At 36.8% G+C, this 22,959-nt stretch overlaps 1 long non-coding RNA gene across 1 annotated transcript in view; it reads right to left on the bottom strand.

Moving 5' to 3' along the window:
* The window catches only part of LOC142600751 (uncharacterized), a 179,964-nt gene that overhangs the window by 64,412 nt on the left and 92,593 nt on the right, over positions 1–22,959 (bottom strand). The gene's annotated exons all lie outside the window — the stretch shown is intronic.

Here is a 22,959-nt window from a genome sequence, read left to right as displayed (position 1 = left end):
TTTTCAAAGTTTCACAGAACAGTAAGATTATTGGTTGAAAAGTAGTCTTGGATTACAGTATCTGAAATACATAGCTGAAGATATCTTTACTATACTAACCTGTATCTGTTTAATGAAGTGATAAGAATTTCACCCTCCCTTCAGTGGATGAACACCCTATGACATAAAATATACACTTTGCTATGAAATGGCTGAAATTACATTGATTTATATGAGACAACTCATTTGTTTAAGTACCTTGGTGAGTCTAGGCATTGTCTATATATGGCCTCTTCCTAAGACCAATTGAGTTGGGAACAATGTCAGCTGGACCTGCATCAAGGCCCTAGTTAGGAAGATTTTGTCTAAGAAAAATTTTGTATCTTCACTTAAGTTGGAAAGAAAGGTTGCTTCCCAGTAAGAATGAAAATGAAAAGAATTCTTTATCCCTTTCACAACATGGGCAATTATGTTTGTATTTCTGCAGTTAATGACAATTACCAGGCTGATTTTGCTTTCAAGTCAGCTTTAGAATTGTTAACGTAACAGTTTTACACTCAGGTTTTTTTCCTTGCTTTTTGATTCAACTCTTTCCTCAGTGGAATAAAACATTCGTATCATTACTGGACTGTTCTCTTCCTTCCCCACTAGACCCTGATGGCCTGTCCTGGGGTTAAAGGATGCAGTTTGAATAAACTGGAAGAAGTGGATGTTTAAATGCTGCTCTTAGTTCCTAGAAAAATTGTCTAACAACTAGGCTATTAAATAAAAGTCCAGAATCACATCCTTCTCTGCCAGTACCTAAAAGTTAAGACAGATTTAAAATGTTTTTATGAGGAAATCAATCCTGTCAGTCTGTGTTGGAGGTGATTTATTATCACCTACCACAGACTAAACCCCAAAAGAGAAGGCAAAATTAAAAGAATACTATTTTTGGATCCCAATGATGTTCAAAACTGATGGGAATGTTAAGTTTCTTAGTATTGTTGAGGCTGTGGCTGTTCTAAGAATGTTTCTGAAACACTGCTAAGCTGAAAAAAGAACTTAGCTATGACAACCAAGTTTGTATAAAATTGTATTGGAATAAAGATTTTGTGAGGTCACAGTTTGAATATCAGGCACTTGAATCACACCTCGATCTCACTTTAAGTACTAAAAGCTTTACAGGATGTAGAAACTACCTCAGTCTATTCATTATTCATTATTTACATTTTTCCTGTCTTTTGGGGAGTCTTTCTTAGATTTGACTTTTTAGTACCGTCACATTCCTGGTCTTCTAATTGTGGCATATTGTCTGAAGAGAGGCGTGAAGGTCTACTTTAATTAAATTGAAAAGACGACCATAAAAATTCAGTTTCCTTTCCCATAGTAAACGCATTGAGAACCTAATTAACATGAAAATCACCTGTTTTCAGGATAAAACAAAAAATGTCTTGTGAACCAAAGCCATCATTTAGTTAAAATGCAGATTACAAGGGCATGATTTTAAAGATACCACGCTTTATTTCTAGAGACCAAAGGTAGAGATTAGATCGTATTAAATTGCATAAAAATGTTACAGTTTTCAGTGCTTTCTCCTGTGTTCAGAGTCTTTTAATCTGTGCTTATCCTTAAAGATAGTAATAATGAGAAATGTGATAATCATAAAACTTACTATTTAAAAATATACCTTCTTATTCAGTGCACTACTTCTGGGATTCTATCTGCTCATTTTAATGACAACAAAATAAAACTTTTACTGCTTTTTACTCATTTTAGCACTGAAAAGTTAGAAAAGAAAAATTTAATTCTATTCTATCATGATTACCATAAAAATTGTAAACTGAATTTTAGGTATGGGATTTGCTTTTCTAGTTACCATGCTTACAGCAGTAATGGAGAGAAACATAATTGTTTTACAGTTGAATAAAGTGTTTTCATAAAACTAAAGTAAATCAGGGAAAATTTTTGTTACAATACAGCTCAGGAAATACCAAGTGTCTTCAGATTCTTCCACATCTAATCCACACGTATCACAGAAGAGCATCTTTCACACCACTGTTATCCATAAGAATAGTACGTTAAATTGTTTATAGTTTCAATATGGAGCAACAATTAGCAAAACTTCCAGTGCTGTATAAAAGCCTACTGAAGAACGTGAATAACATATATTAAAGAAAAATTTAAATAAAGCATCAACCTGGTACTTTGTGCACTTGAATCTAACAGTGTATGAACAACATAATGCACCCATTTCCTCTCAAGTGAAACGTGTCATCACTTATGAAATATGAAAAGGAAAAAACAGTGAGTAATGATGAGTATCTGTAGACAGAATATGGAAAATAAGGAATATTTCATGCAATTGCCTTTTTAGGATGGACTGCATATAGGCAGAAAATAGTTTTTCAAATTTACTGGAACACAGACAAAATTAGCCATCTTCATGGAAAAAATATTTTGCTGGTCAACAGATCGGTTATTTAGTCTTGTGCTGCATCCCAAGAAATCAGCTAAGGATATCTTCTATAAGCATCATTATGTTAGATTTTTGTTTCTGGAATGCAGTAACATGGTTTTTAACACGTTGCATCAGTCCTACAGTTAGTTTTCTCTTTGAAAGTGCTGCTGTAAACAACAAGAGGATTTGCTGTCTGCCTTAGCCAGTCCTATTCGTGAAAGAACTTTAGTTCATTGGAACTTGATACTGGTTACAATGCATGAAATAGGATTCTGTTTCTACACTGCTTTCATTATGTCTGCCTATATGGGTAAAGAAAACACATTACACTATGAAAGCAGCCAGTTACATGTCACTGAATTTCTCCAAGGCAAAGATAATCCTGGAAAGCCTTCATTTCTTATGACCTGGCAAAAGATCAAAAGCATTTCTTATCTCTCTGTATTTATCACAATGGTATCTGAGTGCTCAAAAGCATTTAAAAATGTATCAGATCAACTCAATACATTTGTGTCTTGTCTCATAGTAGTGGGCTGAATTAATCAGTCTTATTTAGTTATCCAGAATGTTTTTCATACGATACATCTACAGGTTGTCTCTGAGATATAGGCAGTGAGTCACCAGGGAGTGCGGGTTCCTATCCCTCACTTAATCAGGAGTTGCTGATAGGCCAGTCAAGTAGAAGTGATGACAACCCTATTTCCAAAAAGGCATTTTCATGAAGAGACCTTGATGGAAAAAGACTGAATTTGAAAGAAAGCCTGGAGGACTCCAAGGAAGAAATAGGATACAAAATTATCTACCATCTTCACAAGACATTCTTTGAGAAGTACAGTGAATGAAACAGAAGGCCCTGAGCAGGCTGGTCAGGAAAAACTCTGAAGTTAATCAGCTGAGGAGAGGAAGAGATTTTGATCTTAGTCTAAAAGTGTTGCGTTTTTCCTTATCCATACCTTTTCTAACAAACATTTAAACATAAACAGACTAATAAGTATTATATACATTTATCACATACATACATATGCTTATACTGGTGCACATATATATACACACACGTGTATAATCATTACCTCACATCAGCAGAGGAATCTAAAAACAGGATACTGAGACATTTTAACAAATCCCCTGATTCTTTGCACCCTGTGCCATCATAGAAGCTGTGGGAACTGAGAGTGCGCTGTTACTGCAGGGCCAAAGGGCCATATGGAATGTCTTCCACTGTCAGGATAACCCAGAGAGCTCTCTCACATGCTTCAGGGCAGCACAGAGCATACCTATAACTCCCAAAGTTCCCAAAGGAGTGTATGATTTCTGCCTTACAGATAAGGCTTTTTATTTTCTTAAAAAGACATACACTCTTGGAAAGCAAATTTATTTATCTGGGAAGGAGACAACAGGCTGTTCTTTATGGGTTTACGGGCTTTTAAAATGAGAATGTTCTTACCTTTCTGAGTGAAAGAATGGTAAAGTATTAACCTCAGGCTCAAAGGAAGACTGTCACTAGCAAAACCACTCCTCCTGACCTTATTTTTTTCCTTCATGCAGATCATCCAGTGCTATCATGGCCCAATTATGCTTCACTTGTGAGATCTGACAGAATTACAGCACTTGATGACAAGATTATGCTCTGTATTTTTTCTCTAATTAGCATGTATCAAAGTATCTAGAGTCCTTTTGATTTCATACTTTGACTGAAGATAAGTCCATATTTGTCCCGTACGTACCTTACTGAGGATCCGTACTTCTTAGTCAGGATGTCAGATCACTAACTGTAACCACAAGGTAAGTAGTTTCTACTGCAACGCTCACTGACTTCTTTTCCTTCTGTCCTTGTTTAGAATGGAAGCGGTTAGACTTACAGGACTTCACTTTCAGTAGTTGAGCAATATGACTTTATATTTTGTTCAAAGATTGCAGGCCATCTTCATATCTGATCTAGTCCAGATATGACTGGATAGCAATCTTTAATTTTTGTATTGTATAAAGATTTAAATGAAAAAAGATGAAGTAGGGCAAATCCTCAATTTGTCACTACATTTGAAATTCCTCTAACATTACAGAGGTATCTTCTGATAATTTACCTTATTTAAACCAGATGGGAAAAAATAATTTAAAAATCAACAATTCTCTCTTACCTTCTTGATTTTGCATATACCTACATATTGAACAGTGCTTCAGACAGGAATGATAAAGACTATACATGGTTTTATGATCAAATACATTCAACATTTATAAAGAATAGGGTCAAAAGGAAAATTTACTTTGTTTTTTCAGGCCCTTCTCCTTTAAGTGAATCTTCTTCTGTACGTGCCTCTGCCAAAATAATTGCAACTGAGTCAAGCCAAAATTACTTATTTTATTTAAAATAAAATGTTTTGTTTCTTTTTTGGATTCTTTCACTCCTTTATTTAACTTTTATTTTGATCCATAAAATATATCTTGGGAAAATCTAAAAGATCAGTTTTGAAAATGAAAAGGCAGCACATACCGAGATGATACATTTTGAAGTACATTTTGCAGTGTGTGACTGGCATCTAAAAACTTCCAATTTTAATGAGTAAAGGGGGGAAAATGTGACAGTTTTCACAGTGGGATTGACTACCCACTGCTACACCAGCGTGAAGAAGGTAAAGATAAGGCTTTTTAAAAGTAACTAGCAGAATGAGCCAGCACCCGTAAACTGGAAGTAACAAGAGACACAAATGCGCAAACACACAGGATGCCCAGCGATTCCCTGGAACGTGTTGGAAGCAGCTTCACCTATATGATATTTACAAAGCAACAAGACTTTGAAATCTAATTCAGTCACTGTCTCCCTATTGATTAGAGAAATGAGAGCTCTTCATTGTGTTTAAGTATTAGCAGGCATACAGGAAGTGGAAAATTAGTTGAGGTTACTAAAGACATGCAGCAAAAATACACCATGAACATGAAAGAGTAAAATCAGAACAGGGGAGCACAAAGAGAAAAAACAGTTTACTGTTGCTGCTTATTTCTGAAACTGTATGGAGGATGAGTAATTTCCAAAAATACCAGAAAAAGAAAAAATAATACTTTTAAAACAGGGAAGGGAATTGCAAAGAGAGGAAGAAAGATTCTGTGGAATTGTAGTGCAGAGAAGCAAATTTCAATTCCTAGAAAAAGGGAAGCATGATCTATTTCCGTAAATAACTGTTAGCTAACAAGGAGACTAGTCAAAGTCAATACGGATATAAAAAATAAATCAAGTCAGAGCAATCTACTTTCTTTTTACAATACCATAACACAAGGGGGTTTTTAAACAGGAAAGATGTCATGTATCTTGATTTTAAGGAGGTTTTTGACACTGTCTCAGAGATGTTCTCATAAACAATCATTGGATGCTTTAAGAACAAGCTGGACAAACATCAATCAGTAGTGACACAGGTATAGCTCATTTCAGTTTGGACATGGGCTGATCTTCTGAAGCCTCTTCCATTTCTGAGATTTTAATTAAAATTGGCTTCCCAAAATATTTGATATTTATTTCTACTCCACTAGATTCTTGCACCTTTTTTTTCAGGAGTCATGTGTATTTGAAAATCATGACTTCAGCTCCAAAGATCCTGAGATTTAAAGTCCAATAGATGAAAAAATATTTTTTTTAAATTACCTTGTAGTTGCTTAGTCAGACAGACACTCTTGCCATAGCAATCAGAAGGGTCAGTATTTTTTTTCTTTATATTAAAATACACCCCCCCCCCCCCGATTCCTTGAAATGGGTCTTAAAAACCAACCAAACAACAACAACAACAACAAACCCCAACTAATCAAACAACAGCTGTATCAAAAGGGGTACATCAAAATTAGTTTGAGCTTGAAATAGTCTCAGATACTAGTGAAACATCAAGGAAACACTTTATGTATTGATAACATTCAAATTTCATACTCTATTAAAAAGAGGGACGGGACTTCAAAAATTCAGCCATATGTTTAAAACAGAAGTCTAACATTGTGAGGGAAAGGAAAATGAGAAATCAGACAGCTGGCTTGTCAATTAATATTCATGTGAGAGATAGAATTCTCACTAAGTTATTTTTGGTAGAAAATGTTAGTTAATTGAAATGACTTGTGGAAAGGGTTTATCTCTTTTTGGGGTGGGTGATAAGTTTATTGGTTTTCAAAACATGGAAAAAGAAGACTTAGAAACTATTTAAATTACTCATTTTGACTTTACTTAGAGTAAGGAATTTCATCTTTCCAAGCTCAAATTCTCTTTTTTAAAATGTATGTTGCTCCTGAGGAGAGGAAGGTAGTTAAAAAGCATATGTAACCCTTACAAAAAATGTGTTTTTCAACCTGATTTGCTTTTCCAATCTCAAGAATTCTTGCTGTATTGAAAAACAGTTTCTTATTTGCATCTGCTGTGTGCAACAGCTATCATGGCCAGAAATAATCAGGAGGGACTTCTGCATGTCCTGCCTGTGTGCTGATACAAAGTCCTGCCTTCCTTCGAGGAACATTTGAAGTACAGGGCTTTAAGCCTTTCCAAAATGTGAAGCACTTGTCCGATTGACACTCATTGTTTAATTACTACAGAAAGACAGGATATATATCTGCTTTCTTGTTAGGACATAATTGTAACTGAATATCTGCAAGGACTATCACTTTAAATGGGATAAAAGTATAGAAGACTACTCTGTTTTAAGTTTATTGGGATTGACAAACTGAATGCTATTACAGAATGAATACTGGATAGCACAGAGTAGCAGGAAAAAAAGCTATGCACAACAGTCTTACCATACTAAAATGAAAATGACATTCCTGAAGCACATTTAAAAGACAGTTCTGCTATGTTAGTGTTGCCAAACTCATGTTTTAATTGAGGTTGATCTTAAATGTAGGGCTATTCAAAGAGAAAAATCTCCTGGCCTTGATCTGAACCCCTTTTACCAGGTCTCAAAACTTTTTAGGAGAAATGTAGCAAAGACGACTCAGGGAAACCTGACCTCTCTCCTCCATCCACCATGGAGGGTGAACCATGAAGAAACTCTGGCAACTAACAGCTCAGATGAGGTGTTTAGTTGCTACTTCCCAAGTACCAAGAGACAAACTCTGTAAGTACTTCCTCTGCATGGTGTTGAAGCACCAAATTAAGTAGTCTACCTTGAGCTTATTTTGAAACCAAAACAATAGATGGGAAGAGACCATGGAACCAGATACAACACTCAGTTGTTAAGCAGATCCAAAAGCATCCCTTGAAGCCACGGCAGGGGCTAGCTGACAGAATTAACTTCTTGCATGCTCATTGTCCAGCCAGTGACTGAAAGGAACCTGGTTGCAGAGGGAATGGACACCACGCCATAGGCAGGGCCTGACCTCAGGCAGAGACTGGTGGCAAATCTCAGATGTGAAGTGGTAGCTGGGACAAGGGCTTGATTATGTGACGGTTCCTCACAATGTACCCAAAAGTACCACATGCATACTGGCAGGGTAGCTCAGACAAGAAGCACACACTCTGCCAGGCTGTTTTGGGAAACAGGTGAAGGGCACCAAGCAGCCAATGCCTTCTGGATGGGATGCACTGCTTGCCGGTAGAGACATATGCTTGTAGCGATTGGCTCCAATCTCAACTGAGGAGTGACAGGCACCAGCATGTCAGTACGCAGTGACATGAGTTGCCTTTGTGACTAACAGCAAATATCAGCCTGCTGTCCTCCAATTGTAGTATAGGAAGAGTAGTGGTTCAAGATGCTTGCTGAGCCAAGAGTCAAAACTCAGATCTTGGCCAACAAGCAAGGTGAACATAATTTACTTTTACTCTCCGCATTGGCCCAAGCCATAGATCATCATGTCATCTTCCAGAAAAAAAAAAAAAAAGAAAAAAAAAGTGCTTGATGGGTATCTTAAAAGGTTATTTTTCGTTCTATTTTTCTAAGATTAATTTTGAAACGTGAATACTAAACCTGATCACACCTTTGCATTTACTACTCCAATGCAGATAGTTGCTTTTTCATTCTGCATTTATCCATTTTCCTCACTACACAATTTTGTCACTGCACAGCTATTTAAAACTGTCAGTTCTTTTCTCTTGCAAAGTTGACTGTTTTGAGCTGAAGCTTCCACATAAATAGGAGCTTGTAACTGAAGTCGAACTAATGAGCACTGAACTTGCATGTCACTTCTGGAATGTGGAGAAACACAAAGAAGCTAAAAATGCTTGCATTGGGACCTAAAAATGACTATTCTTCCATGTCTGTTCCTAAGTAGCTAGTAACTGAGCAAGCAGAAAAAGCTGGTGTACTGAATGCAGGACAAGACAGGTTACAACTTCTGAAAAGCTGTCACTTTTTTTGTCCCTTTTAGCAGAGCCAGAATTATTTCAGCTACAGCTCAAAAAAAAGTTTTTTGGGAAAAAAAAATCCAACCACCGAACCCAAAACACCAAAAGCAAAATATAAAGCCTGGGAGCTACCTAGACTTAAAGTTGCTTGTCTTAGAAACTGCAGTGCAGTCTCTGCACAACAGCAAGTTTTAAGAAATAAGAAGAAACAGGCTTTTTCATAATCTGGGACATTCACAAGATTAATTCCTGAACAAATTAAACTAAAGAAATAAAGCTGATCATTTAGCAGATCTGGATGGATACATTTTTTGAAAGAGAAAGAATGTAAACATTCCAGAGCATAAATCAGAAAGTTAAATCAGTTGTTATCTGTTGGTTTCTGTTTGTTCCTTCTGCAACATTTTTCTACTGGCTTTTTTTTAAGTCCACTAATAATAGAAGGCTTACAAACACTTGGAGGTATGCTCACTCACCCTAATATTTGCAATGGAAATAACTGACACTGTCATTTTAAAGCCTCCTGTGGATTAAGTGACAGAAAAAAAAAAATCCTTTGTGAAGAAGAAGGGTGGGAAATAAACACGAAATAATTTTGTAATCCATTTGTTGGCAGGTGTTTGAGATCTGGTTGCATAAGAAATTGGACTCTGCACAGTAGTAAACCAGTTTTTTCTTAAAATCCCAGGTCAAAGATTTGGCAGGCACTAGATGTATTCAACATTATTTGACAGTTGAGCAAATGTGATTGAACTTGTCAAGTATCATCAGCACTGAGAATGCCTTCTGTGATGGAGTAGTAGGTCAATGAAAGCATAAACCAGAATGGAAGACAATGAATTTCAATCCAGGTGTTTTACAGATGTGTTTCTGGAAACCCTATTGTGGACTACATAGATGCTGGAAACCCTGTGGATGAATATACAGAAACTTTGTGGAATTATATTCATACAGAGCTCTGGAACTAAAACAAAGTATATCAAACTATACTCTAGGTTTTACAAAACAATCACATCTATTTGTATGTTCAAAATCAATACATCTAGAAGCAATAAACATATATATTTTTATAGAAAAACTTTGCTGCACAGTTTCTAAATGTCCTAATATGATCTAGATTTCCTGTCTCTTTCTTTGTATTTTAGTTAGCTCTGACTGCTGTGAAGCCCCAGAAATACTGTTGTTTATGCTTTCTACCTATGTTAGATTGAGATATCCAAACCAGGAACCAGGGTGGATCCCACATTACATGCATTTGAGTTACCAATTATGAGCTATTTAATTTTTTAATGTAATTACAGAAAGGAAAATTTCTAACAGTTCTGTGCAGGCTAGGTAAGTGTTTATCAATCACTGAAAAACATCAAGCAATTTCTAGAAAAGATAATTTTTCTAAAAGGAAGTTTTCAGATGAGCTATGCTTAGATTCTGCTCAATTGATCCATGAAATCACTGTTCAAGGCCAGGCATCCACGGTAGTGTGAATCCGGTCCCGGTCTACCACCTCCTTACTCTACATATGCTAATCCATATAGCCTTGCAGGCACATCTTCTGTTTCTATAGGATATATTTTAGGATTCTTTCTCAGCTGCATGCGACAAAGAAAGAACTTGTCCACCACCCTGTATGCCCTTTTGAAAAGGCACTGAAAGACTGTCAGCAGTCAAGTGACCAAACCTGCCGACTGCTAATTAGATCACTGTCCACATCAGCTTAAGTGCAGTTTTCAGTAAGCTAAACAAGTGCCTCTCAATCCAGATAAAGGTTTGGCTCTTTGTACAAAGAGAGGAAGAACAAGGTGTAAAAAATATAGAAGCTTAGCTATAAGAAAACTTACATTAACTAGAAAGCTGCTTAAGGCCTAGAACTGTTTTAAAGCCTATGATCGTGGGAAAGGGGTTTCTAATCAAGGTAATAGGTAATGAAGCTAACTGACCATGGCAATGTACAATGCTGCTGCGTTCTTGTACAGTCCCTACCCAACTGGACAGTAGGCCCAGGAATATTAATCTTATGAAGTAAGTTGTTATGGACAAGTGTATCCACAGCAAGGATACTGCGCATGCCTGCAAGAAGAGGGTCACCCAGCAGACACGGGTGCAAGACCACTGACGACCACCAGAGACCCCTGAGGACCACCGACTCAAATCACTGAGCATGCGTGACGGGGAGGAGAATATGGAAATGGATTCTAAGAAATGATTATCATAGGACTGCCCTTCCTGAGAAAAACAATGACTAGGTATGTTTTGATCCTACATAACCTGTGTGTTGGTGATCACCTGGCATGCACGTTGGGTGGAGCTATCCCCCGTGCATCCAGCGCTGCAATAAAGCAAACCTAGGGTAACTCACGTCTGGTAGATTTTCTTTAACACAAGGAATAAATGTTGGTAAAAGAAATGCAGAGACATACAAAATCGGCGAAGAAAACTTTGCATTGCATCTATTAGTACATGCAGAATAGACACTATGTACACACAAATTGTTCACTCTGTGAAGTTGACTTGGTATCTTGCCTTATAAAATTTGTCATGTTTCCATTGCCTTGGTGAGGAGAAACTCAAATACTGTTGTGGTTTTTTCTCTTGTTTGTACCCCTGCTAAATCAAGTTTGGAGAAAATAAACCTCACTGGAGACCCAGGGATGCTAATCAGACCTTCTAGAACTGTATCCAAAACCATCTGAGTTCAGCTCTGATATTGTACTCTAGTTAAAAAGTTAACCAGAACAAAATCATCACCATACTTCTTAAAACATGAGGGAAAATACAGTTAGGCTGTCAGGAAAATAATCCCTTAGAATATTTAATAGGAGACTGAAAGCTTTGGGAGGGAGCTGTATAAAATATTTACAAGGAATTGTTTAAATTAAAGATAGAGATGAAAAAAAAAATGCATTCCCTATGTAATCAGTATGCAAAGCTTTCTTTTTTTCCCCAGCATCTCCAGGACTACTCAACATTTTGTGTGCTTGTGCTTAGAATGAGAAGCACCTGAATTTACTGGGCAGTTAAGCAGCGTTTCACACATTATTTATATTCAAAGCTCAGCTTTCTTCTTTCCAAACAAGAAGCAGCAGCAGGCCAGTTGTCACATAAACATTCCTTTTACAGTACTACCTAACAGCAGAAACGGACCATGACTTAAGTGCACTTGAGACTCTGATCTCTTTGAAATACTGACATCTTTTAAAGTAAACAAAGGTTGATATATTTTGTCTGGTAGTGATAACACATCTTTTATTTCAAATTCAGTGATTACCAAAAGAAATTACAAAAGCATTTATTGGCTATTAAAAGAAATCTTGCATACATAATCTGGCATGATAGAAAAGGACTGCCAGTCCCTAAAGTTAAACTTTACTGCAATTACATATTTAGTTACACTTGCAATAAAATATTAACTTTAACAACTTTTTCTAAGGATTTCTTTATTTCTGCCTAGCAACAGTCTTTATCACTTTCTTTACAGAGCTAAAATAAACATGAATTTAAAATCTCATGTAGAACACCTGATTTTAAGCAACACAGCAATAAAAACAGCTTAATCACATTAGGGCTTCAGCCTTTCAAAACTCCAAGCAATCAGATATATCACATCCACAACTTCCTGATTTCTTTTTAGAAATGGACAAAGCACCTAACTAAGCCTGAAGAACCTACCAAGAAATATTAACTGTATGGGGAACCTATGCAGTCATTTTGCTATTTTGGGCTTCTTTCTCTACAAAACTGTGAAAATGCTACTACATCCTTGTAAGTTTTTTTAAGATATTCTTAGAAAATTAGCTATACATCAAATAGGCATTACTAACAGACAAGGAAAGCCATCAGGGTGCTCTGGTTACTGCCTTTTCTGATTGCAATGAAAACAAGCAAGAATAAAATTTTCCAATTATTAGAAAAATCAGAAAACAGCATTAATTTATTACTGGACTATCCAATGATTCAGAGAAAATACTTATCATTTATATAATTCAGGTAGTAGCTTGCTAAAAGTGAGAACAAGGGATGTCCAGGCAAAGGTTGTCTCTCTCTTCTGTGCTTAGCTGTACAGAAGGTAGTTTTGCCTTATCACCTCAATGAAGTGAAGGCTGACATAGTAGTTTTTAGGAACATCAGGAAGGAAAATTCTAAAAGCAATCCAAGAGAAATAAATGCAAGTTTATGAAAGTGAATTGTACTTGTGCAGTGGTTCATGATTGATATTACAATACACCAGAGTGAACAGAACAAAATGGAAGAAAAGAGTGTTAAAATATGTAAATTTTCATAATATCTCATTTCCCTGAGAAAGGCAAGTGCCAGAATCAGAAACTGTATTGACTGTAAACTGGTTGAGATTTTGCAAAGTTCACTTAGGCAGGAAAAGAAGTTTTTACTAAAAAAAAAAAAAAAAAAGTATATGTTTGCTGTAATATCACAAAAAGTTTGACCAATTGCCATATTTTTTTCATTAACCTACAGAGATTTAATTTGCAGACAATTTATGTGTAACTACAAAATGACCATCTAACTTAGACCAAGTTTATAGAATTATAAATCACAGAAAGACAGAAAGGTATTTCAAAGCTCAAAGAGCTGTATAAGAACAATACAGATGTATTTCTGCCTCGCTGTACATCCGGACAATCATTATTGTCAAGTTTACACTACCTTCAAATTAATGTAGGGGGATATCAATTCAAAATTGTAGTGTTTTACACCTCCTTGTACAAGAAGGCAATGATTACAATCTATGAAACTGCATTTTTGAGAATTATGAGCTCCAACTGTTTGTTGTATGTTCTTGCAACATATAAATATAAATGTGTTCTGCAAAAAAACACTAAGCAAGAAAACAGTCTGAGGCACCAAATTGTATTTGCAGTGTTATTCAGACAGCTTGGTCACAGCAGAAACTACAGGAGGCTTAGAGTCCCTGGGGTATCTCTTCCCTCACCTACGGTAAGTTGAAATAGTAATGTATGTTCTCTGCATAGTGTAATCTTAGCTGGAAAGACATAGAGGAAACAAAAGGTTTTTTCTCCTACTGAGGTTCTTAACAGAACAAATAGCGGAGGCATTTTCTTCCTATTTAAACAATAAATCTGACCAAGTCTCCCACCACTCTCCTTAAAAAAAACCAAACAAACAAACCAAAAAACCACCAACCAAAAAAAACCAAACCCCAAACTACATGCAGTAATATTTCTGAAAATAATGTGGCTTGATTCTTCAATTGCTTGCTTTTTTTCTTTATCTGAAATTGCAAACTAATTTCAGATAAAGAATCAAGGATATAACCTAGATTTTTTTCTTCAGCCCTGCTCTGGATCTGTATATCATTCAGAAACCAAATTAGGAATTGAAAGACTGAGCTATTTACTCCAGTGAGAACAGTCTTTTGAAGGTGTGAAGCCCTATTGAAAGGCCTCCTAAGAACTGCTCTCCTGCTATTATTTTTTATGTAACTGCTTCAATGATTATATATTAAATTATTGAATTATTAAAATTCATAATTTACTTTACCCCCCCATTGACATGCATATAAGCTAGTGCTAATAAAGTATTTCTTGAATTACATGTGTATCTGTGGTATATCAATTTTAAACACACTTATCTTTCATGTAATGATAGACACATGTAATTTCCTCACTGGTGGAAGTCACTGTTTTTTCCGGATGAAATCTAGGAAAACATTAATGGTTTGGATAACTGTTCCAAAATAACAGTATCTTTACAATGTAGTTAAACAGTTCAGATTTTGTCCTCATTTAATCAGTGATGGACCTTTGTTCTCTTTAAAGAAACCAGATGAACGAATGACAGAAGGACATTCGATCTGTAATTTTGAATCAGTTTGGAGAATTTGCACAGGATTGAGAAGCCAGTGTGGTAATAATTTTAATCTGTGATTAATCTCCACAGAGCTAAAACACTGACTATAAATATATGAGAAAGATGGCATGAAAAATAATTTTCTTTAATTGGTATCATCAATGACGCATTAACAAACCTAATTATTCAACCTCCTTTCTGAGAAAGAAGTTGGAACTTGACTCTAGAAAGCAAAAACTGCTAAAGCATAGTTCATATTAGACTTTTTTTTATATATATATATATACACACACACAAACCATTACTTCAAGTGCAAATTTATTTCAAAATCTTGCTTGTGCATCATTTTAATGACTGGATTTAAAACGATCTTAATATATTGAAAAGTTCTGAGTCCATCATCAAATTTCCTTTCCTGACAGTAAAACTTGTATTACTGATTATGGTGACCCATTCTGTAGCTACACCTGAGACACTGTCCCTCCCATCTGGTCAGAGTACTACACTACATATATCCTTCAGTTCTAAATTTTTATCTGAGTTTTCAATTATACTAGCACACAGAATAGGATATTAGCACTATTATTCTTCAGTAATACAAGCCACAGATTAGTAAGACAAATGAACAACATCCAGCAGCCTCTGAAATATCCATGAAAAGATGCAGGCTCTATTGTCTTTATTTATTTTTACAGGTGATATTTCTGATGCTGGTAAAGAATATGTCCATAAAAGTGGTGTTACATAATTCCAACTATGTACTGTGTTCCAGAAAACAAATCAAAGCAAAACAGAGAATGCTCATGAAAATGTAGCCTCATATACGATACAAAATATATTATTAGATGCTATATGTTCCAAGACTTGTAGAATAATATTTTGTCCTAAATCAATTTACTCAGTGACAAAGTATAAAATGGAACAAATCTTAAACTCTTAAAGATTAAAAAGTCCTAAAAATTAAATATTTCATTATGGTTTTTAAATTAGTGTAAGTAACACAGAACAATTTGCCAATACATTTCTAGTGAAAAGCTTTATAGTGAAAGAATCTAACAGTAGAAAAGGCTTTACAGGCATTAAGTGGAAAAAGGAAACTGATACAGAAGAAATGCTACCAGAATTAGACCCACATGGCATAACCAAACCTCCATTAGTTCAGCTAGGATGAATTAGACATCATCCAGAAAATACCTTAATGTTTCTTTCAAGGATAGAAGTAGGAAAAATACCTCTTAAAATGATTGGATCCTTCTAATCTCTTAAGGGAAAAAAAGAAATAGAGTACCTTGAACAGATACGTATAGTACATGGTTCTTTGCAGTTCAATATGCATTCTTACAATTAAAATTCAAACCAATTCATGAAATGAGATGAATATCAGTGGAGTTACTAGTATTTGTATCAATAGACAGTCTCAATCAACTATTCAACAGCTGGTTTATGAACACCTAAGACTGAATAATTAGTAGAAATCTATATTCCTCAATGCATGTGGCATAAGTACAGAAAAGTCCTGCTTGAGTTCCCCGAGAGCTTTTTCACTGACTAAATAGTTTCTTGGAGATGTCATCCTTAATGTGTCCTCTAAGATGTTATCCTCCCTGTGTTGCACATTGCCAACTTATGCAATATTATTGGAAGTCCCACAGTAATGTAATTTTTCTTTTTAATGCCAGCATCTGGACTCAAGGGATACATGGGAATACTATATTAGAGCTATTGGGCGGGGGTCAAGGGGAAAGAAGTGAGACAAGAAAGTTTTTTGGGTTTTTTTTTACTTGCAGAGTTGTGCAGAGAAACCCCCAAAATATCAGCTGCATACATTCAAAAGCCTCAGAAATATAGGTCAGTCAAAAAAGGAACACAGATGTTTTATATAAAAAATAACAATAAAACTGGCAACTTTGTGTGGATAAACACTTGATTTTTGTTACCAGTTTTGATAGCCGATGTGCAGATGGATTTAGTGAGACTGATAAGAAACGACTCTCTGTGGATCACCTCAGATATCTACGAGTTTGGAAAAAGAATCCTGTTTTTTTCAGGAGAAATGATAAAATGCATTTATCTGCAAGCATGACTGCATGAGACTCAGGCGGCCTCTCACTGAGCCTGAATGCACTGCTACATTTTGGTGGGGGGGGGGGGCATTCTCCTCCTGCTCAGCAGCAGAAAACATCCCCACAGCCAAGAGGCACCGTGTCCCCTCATGACGCTGTCGAACAAGAGGCCTGTAAGGGCCCAGAAGCGCCAATGGCCACCAGCATACCCGCAGAGCTGCCAGCTGGAGCACAGCAACAAGGGGCCGCTAGGCCCTACCTCTGCGGGGAAGCGGGCAGCAGAGGGGAGGGGGTCAGGTCACTGGAGGAAAACACACAGCGGATGGGTGCACCCCCCCCGCCGGGGACAGCGGCCTGTGACAGCCACCTCAGCCGCTGCCCTGAGGAAAGGGCTCCAGTGGCAGGCAGCCAGCCAGCCGGCCTGCCCCCCTGCCGGCTCCTGCTTCTGGTTTTCTCAGGGGTCATGCACAACTAGTTTGACTTGAAACTAGTCATGACTGGCTTTCATTAGAATCTCAGTTGACTAAGTATTTACTGAACTTTTGTGGTCAATAAAATCTGACACAAGGTTTTGTATCAAAATTTTCATACACATGAAGAATGTTTGTGGAAATAGTGAATCTTTAGATGCTACAGGCTAAGTTCTGCCTTCATCCTTATTCATGCCATTTCAAAAAAGCATCAGTTACACTAGTGAGTGTTTTTTACCCTGGGTTGACCAAATCATATGCCTAAGACAATAGTTTCTTAACCATTCTTCTAATTAATCTGTAGAAATGAGTCACACACTGTCCTTCTATACTTTCATAAGCACTTAAGAGACATAAAATCCATACGCCTTTCACTCTTTCTACTGTCATACATTACAAGCTTTTACACTTCTTTTTACAGTTCCTTTTATACCCAGAACAGCCATTTCACCGTGTGTAAAAGCTGGTGGTGTATGTAATGGTAGGATAAACAATTACAGAGTGTAGATAACATATTGTACAAAAGGAGGGAAGAAACACAGCGTGAGTGACTGTACAGAATAAAAGGGATAATAGCAGAGGGGCACAGAGGAGAGAAACAAGAGAGGCAGAAGCAGGTGTTAGATTTGGTTTGGCAGTCTATTTTCTAAATAGAGTGAACTGACAGTAAATTGACGCATGGGCTTCCCCATTACTTAAACTCTGCTTAAAGATAGAGAGGATAGCTTACTAGGAACTGGCTTAAATTAGACATGTAAACTCAGCATTTCAAAAATATTCATACACCTAATTCCCTGTAAAATACATTAGGTATAAGTCTCCTTATAGCCGAGTTCATCACCTGTGAAACAGGAAGAAAATACGAGGCATAAAAAATTCCAGTGACCAACACTGCATTGCTATGATAGGCAAACGGAAAATTTATTCTAATAAGATAGTGCATATAGAGGGACGTGTGTATAGTCCCTGAAGGGGGCAACTGGTACCAAGGTCAAATGGAATTGTCAGGGCTGACCAAAGGCCAGTCAAGGGGAGAAACCAATATGTCTCTCACATTATATTCCCTCTAGTTTGGGTTAGAAGGGACCTTTAAAGGTCATCTAGTCCAACCCCCTCTGCAATGAGCAGGGACATCTTCAACTATATCAGGTTGCTCAGAGCCCCATCCACCTGACCTTATATATTTCCAGGGATGGGACATCTACCACCTCTCTGGGCAACCTGTTCCAGTGTTTCACCATTCTCATTGTAAAAAAATTCTTACTTATATCTAGTATAAAATAGGCTTGCTTTGCTTCAAAATTGTTTACCCTTCATGTCCTGGACTTGACTAGTATCCAGTGAAGTGGGATCTGGATGAATTCTTACTTAAAGATGTTTTATTTTCCTGGTGACAAGGAGAAAAACAAACCCTTTCTCTTTACTTTGTGAGCACAGGAGGCAGGATAATTTTTATATCATTATTGTACTATCTCTGTAGCCTGCTTTCCCAAGAAATAACACTTCTGCCAGTTTCTCCCTGACATCCTTGGAATTGTTGATCAATTCTGACCATGTCTAACAGCAGTCTCAGCGATGTGAAGATTGGGTAAGCATCATAAAAATAGGAAGTTGTGTAGAGGGACTTTACTAAAGCCTTCACTGAAGGGAAGAAGGATGAGCTCAAGTCTTTTTAAAAATTAGAGACCAACATAGGAAAAAGCTATTATAAATGCACAAACTACAAGAAAATTTCAATAGAAGTTCACTATATTATACATAACAGTGAATCTAGCCACAGGACATGAATATTTAAGGAATCAGCTTCATTACTTCTGCTCAGGATGGAATTACTTTCTTGGTTGTACCTCACTGGTGTGTGGTAGGCCTCATCATGAGCTAGGTATTGTACAAGACACTATACAAACAGAAAAAAAGTGTGTTCCCTTGCTAGAAAACTATCTTGAGTAATTACCTGGCTTTGTATGAAGGAAACAGGAAGGAGACTGGGAGAAAGAAAGGGAGAGGAAGAAGAAGTGTACAGGATCCATTACTGTGGTTTTGCACTTTTATAAATGATTTTTATGTTCTCCTCTTTTAACAGTTATAAGATCATCAATATATTTCGTTAAAGGCAGTTGATTTTCACCTAGTTGTACTGTGACAGCTATGATCAATTCTTGACAGAACCTGACATAAAGGTTTCCAGTTGGAGAACTACAAAATTCAATACATTGACATATCCATCTGGCAAAATTGTGTAACCTTCAGCCAAGCACCCCAATCATACTTACATGAATAGTCACTTTTAAATAGTAAAAAAAAAAAAAAATAAAATAAAATTAATATACTCCAATCTTAAAAAAAAAAAGAAAATAGGGATTTTGGTTCCTTCTTGTGGAAAACAAATTTATTTGGGTTAAAATATTAAAACTCCTGAGAGTTATCAGCTTTTACACATGCATGCACAATCATGCCACTTATTTTGAGAACAAGTCCAGCCGCGTGAATAGGACTTATCCACAGTGGATGACATTAATTTTTATACACATGGGATGGAAAGTTAAAATTTCAGATGAAATAATTTGAGTTATTTGATTTGTCCAAGTTTGCAACCTCAAAGCTAATGTCATTGTGACTTTGTCGTTTCTATCCATGTATTTTCTGCAGTGCCCTGAAGAGATTTCAATTAATGGTTCAAGCCCTAGCTACATTAAAGATAACATAGCAGTCTTTGAACCAACAAGACAGTTGTAGTCCTTTAGGACAGCAAAGATTATAAAACTCAGGAAGAAAAACTTGACAGCTGGGAAAAGAAATCTCAGTGGGCAGGAAGAAATCTAGCTATAGAGTGTCTTTCTAGAGCTTATTAAACAAATTCAGCATGACCATTTTAGAAAACACCAAAGAACTGTATGATTCTAGTGGATTTTTCCAGCACCACAGGAATGACCTTCAAAGCACTCACCCACTTGTATTTGCCTCACCCATGTTCTTTCTTCTCTTAAATCAGGTAAGAGGCAAAAACAAATAGAAAAAGAACAGCAATAAATGAAGTAAAATATTTCTTCCTGCCCCTTGCCCTAGCCTCTGATAGAACTGCTCCATCCTAGCAAGATAAAATACAGATCTGTACATTTCACCAGAACCCTGGTTATTTGCCAATTTTTATGTATATTTTTACATACTGTGGTGATTAAATACATAGACAAGCAAACTGATGGTCCAAATGTAAGTTTTGTCAAAAAACTTTAAATTATTCTTCATAAAAATTAAAATGGAATAGTTCAAATATTGCTTAGGAGTGTTTTGGGTAGTGCCAGGGCTTTTCTTAACATGTTCAAATAGACAAAAGTTTATTTCAAAGCAAGAACTTGAAATGGCAGTTTTTCCCTTTGTAAAACATACTACTAGAGTTACACTGATTTTTATTAGTAAGCAGAAGACTCAGAAAAATGTAGATAGGTGACTGAACATGGTATTTTTCAAAGCTGTTTCATTAAAGCTGTGTCAATACAAATCACAATTTTTTTCACTGAAGATTATTGAATCTCAAATTCAATACTACCAGTTCTATGCTAATGGAAGTGTGTCACTTACTGTAATTTCATTGGGGCTTATTGTTGCAAGTTTAGAGAAATAGTTAAGTCAAGATGGCCGAATGCTTTAAATTGAGCCCATTGATACTGGAACTGCTTTTCATTGTATGAAAATGAATAAACTGCTATGAAAGTGCTCAAGTGAAAGTTACTGTAGAATGTTACTTTTCTCTCTGTAAGCCTGTCATTCACTGCTTAGAAAATCCCCCTGCTGAAATAATTAGATCAGAAGTTTGCCTTAAAACTAAGCCCTGAAACATAAACCAGAAGTGCTGTCATTTAGAGGATGTAATCAAATAAAAATTTCTGTTTAATTCCATGAGTTCTGCATCAGGACTGAGCCAGCATCAGGTAGGTTACCAGTGTGAACTGCTGAGGGACAAAATCCAATGGTTTCTTGGAAGACATTTATATTTACATGAATAATTTTAGTAGTATAATTTTTTAAAATTGCTGTGTTTGGGAGATTTTAGTAGACTTCATCTTTTGCATATGATCCTTCTCATTTGTCTCATCGCCCCCGGTGGATTGCAAGGGAGGTGAATCTTTTTACCCCCTAAAGGTGCACGGCCTGCCCAGCAGAATCGCGACTTGAATGAGTCACAGTAATGACTCAGTGTAACAACGTAACAGAGTTTTATTAAAAATCTGCGGGCTAGGCATCAACAACTGGCAACTGTGCGGGTAACGGGTGAAACACTTGCTGCAAACAAGTAGTACAACCAACAACTAGGCAAACTTACCTGGCAAAGGCAACAACCGGCTTTATAACACCTAAGTTTCTTAAGAGGAAAGGAGAAGAGAAGAAGGAAAAGAAGAAAAAGAGAGGCTGGAACAGGTATCACCAACCTTGGATCCCACGATATTATCACAAGAACACCACCTCAGTCCGCAGGTAATGGCCCGACAACAGCTTGGTGCATGTGCTCGCCTTTACCCGCCCCTCAGGGCCCACCCCCGGGGCAGCCACATGCAAATGTCCTGCATTGTTCTGGAAGGTTCACCAGTTTGACATTCCAGAAAGTTCTGGAATTGGGTTGGGGGGCTCCTGCGGGGTCCCAGGTGTCTGGCGCAGGCCCAAAACAGCTGCTGGAAGGTTACCAGAGGTGGGGAGAGGCAGCCCACCGCCTCACCTCCGCACCGCCAGCGGCAACCAGGAGTTGCTTGAGACGAAGGAGGGTACTTGTGGCTCTTCAACAGTCTTTGACAGCACCCTGTGGCATAAAGCAGGGTGTTTGTGGCCCTTCAACTGTCTCTGACATCATTTAACATTCAGAAAAATAGGATTTTGGCCAGGTACAAGGACGTATAATAAGTAGACACTGAAAAAATGAAATTTCATCCCATGAAAAACAATGAGGTCTTAAATTTTAGTTTCAGGTTGAATTAAGAATGAAAGCCAAATTTAGGATTTTTCTTGTTACACAAAATATTTTGAACACATTCGGTTTCAAACTAATGGAAATAGTTTATGTTTTACCCTTATAATTCCAAGTGTGATTGCATGGATGTTATTCCAGTAATTTTACAGAAGCATTTAGAAGAAACTTGTTCTTGCAGAATTTTTACTCAAATTAGCAGTTTCCAAGAGACTTCTTAAAAACACATATTTCGAGCATCACTAGTTCTATATAAACAACTTCAAAAACTCCTTCCATGCTCTTATTTTCCATACATTAAGACCATTAAAATATATGATATACAGCTATATTTACTTCCCAGATATGTAAAATCAAATTGTCTGTTACATTAAGTAGATTCACAGATTTCTATATGGCTGCATCACTCTGCATCAGGCAGCTCCTTCTTTCAGAGCCATCACAAACATGCATACATGTCCCTGTAGGTACAAGTCTGCTTCATAGGAGGTATATTTCTAATCCATAGGTTCTGAAGGAGGTGGCGCATGTGCAACATCAATTTGACCTTAAGTTTTAGCTTGAGGGATTTGAAGGCCTATATCTTACATTAAAACTGGCAGAAAGGCGCTTCTTCTGGAGTAATGGGCCTACAGGTGAGCCAGCAGGGGTAGAGAAGCCAATAGCAACGAGACATTCGTTCTGAGCCTTTCTGTTCCTTGTGTGGTCCCAGATTACTCTGATCACTCTGCTTTTTTGTATGATGCAGTTTCCTGCAGGGATTTTGAGATGCAGGTCAAAGTGAGAAAAACCTTTCAAGTGCTCAATTTATATGGATGAACCATAGCCAACCAAAATGATTCTTTGACAAGCTGTGTGTAGAATTCATCCTGAAATGCCAGCAAATCATTCCAGAGGGGAAGGATGGATAAACTATTCAATTCCCT

This window comes from Balearica regulorum, chromosome 2 (genome assembly GCF_011004875.1).
Source record: "Balearica regulorum gibbericeps isolate bBalReg1 chromosome 2, bBalReg1.pri, whole genome shotgun sequence".
In the NCBI taxonomy this organism is placed as follows: domain Eukaryota; kingdom Metazoa; phylum Chordata; class Aves; order Gruiformes; family Gruidae; genus Balearica; species Balearica regulorum.
Note: the sequence above shows the minus strand (reverse complement) of the source record. Positions and strands in the feature narration are given on the sequence as shown.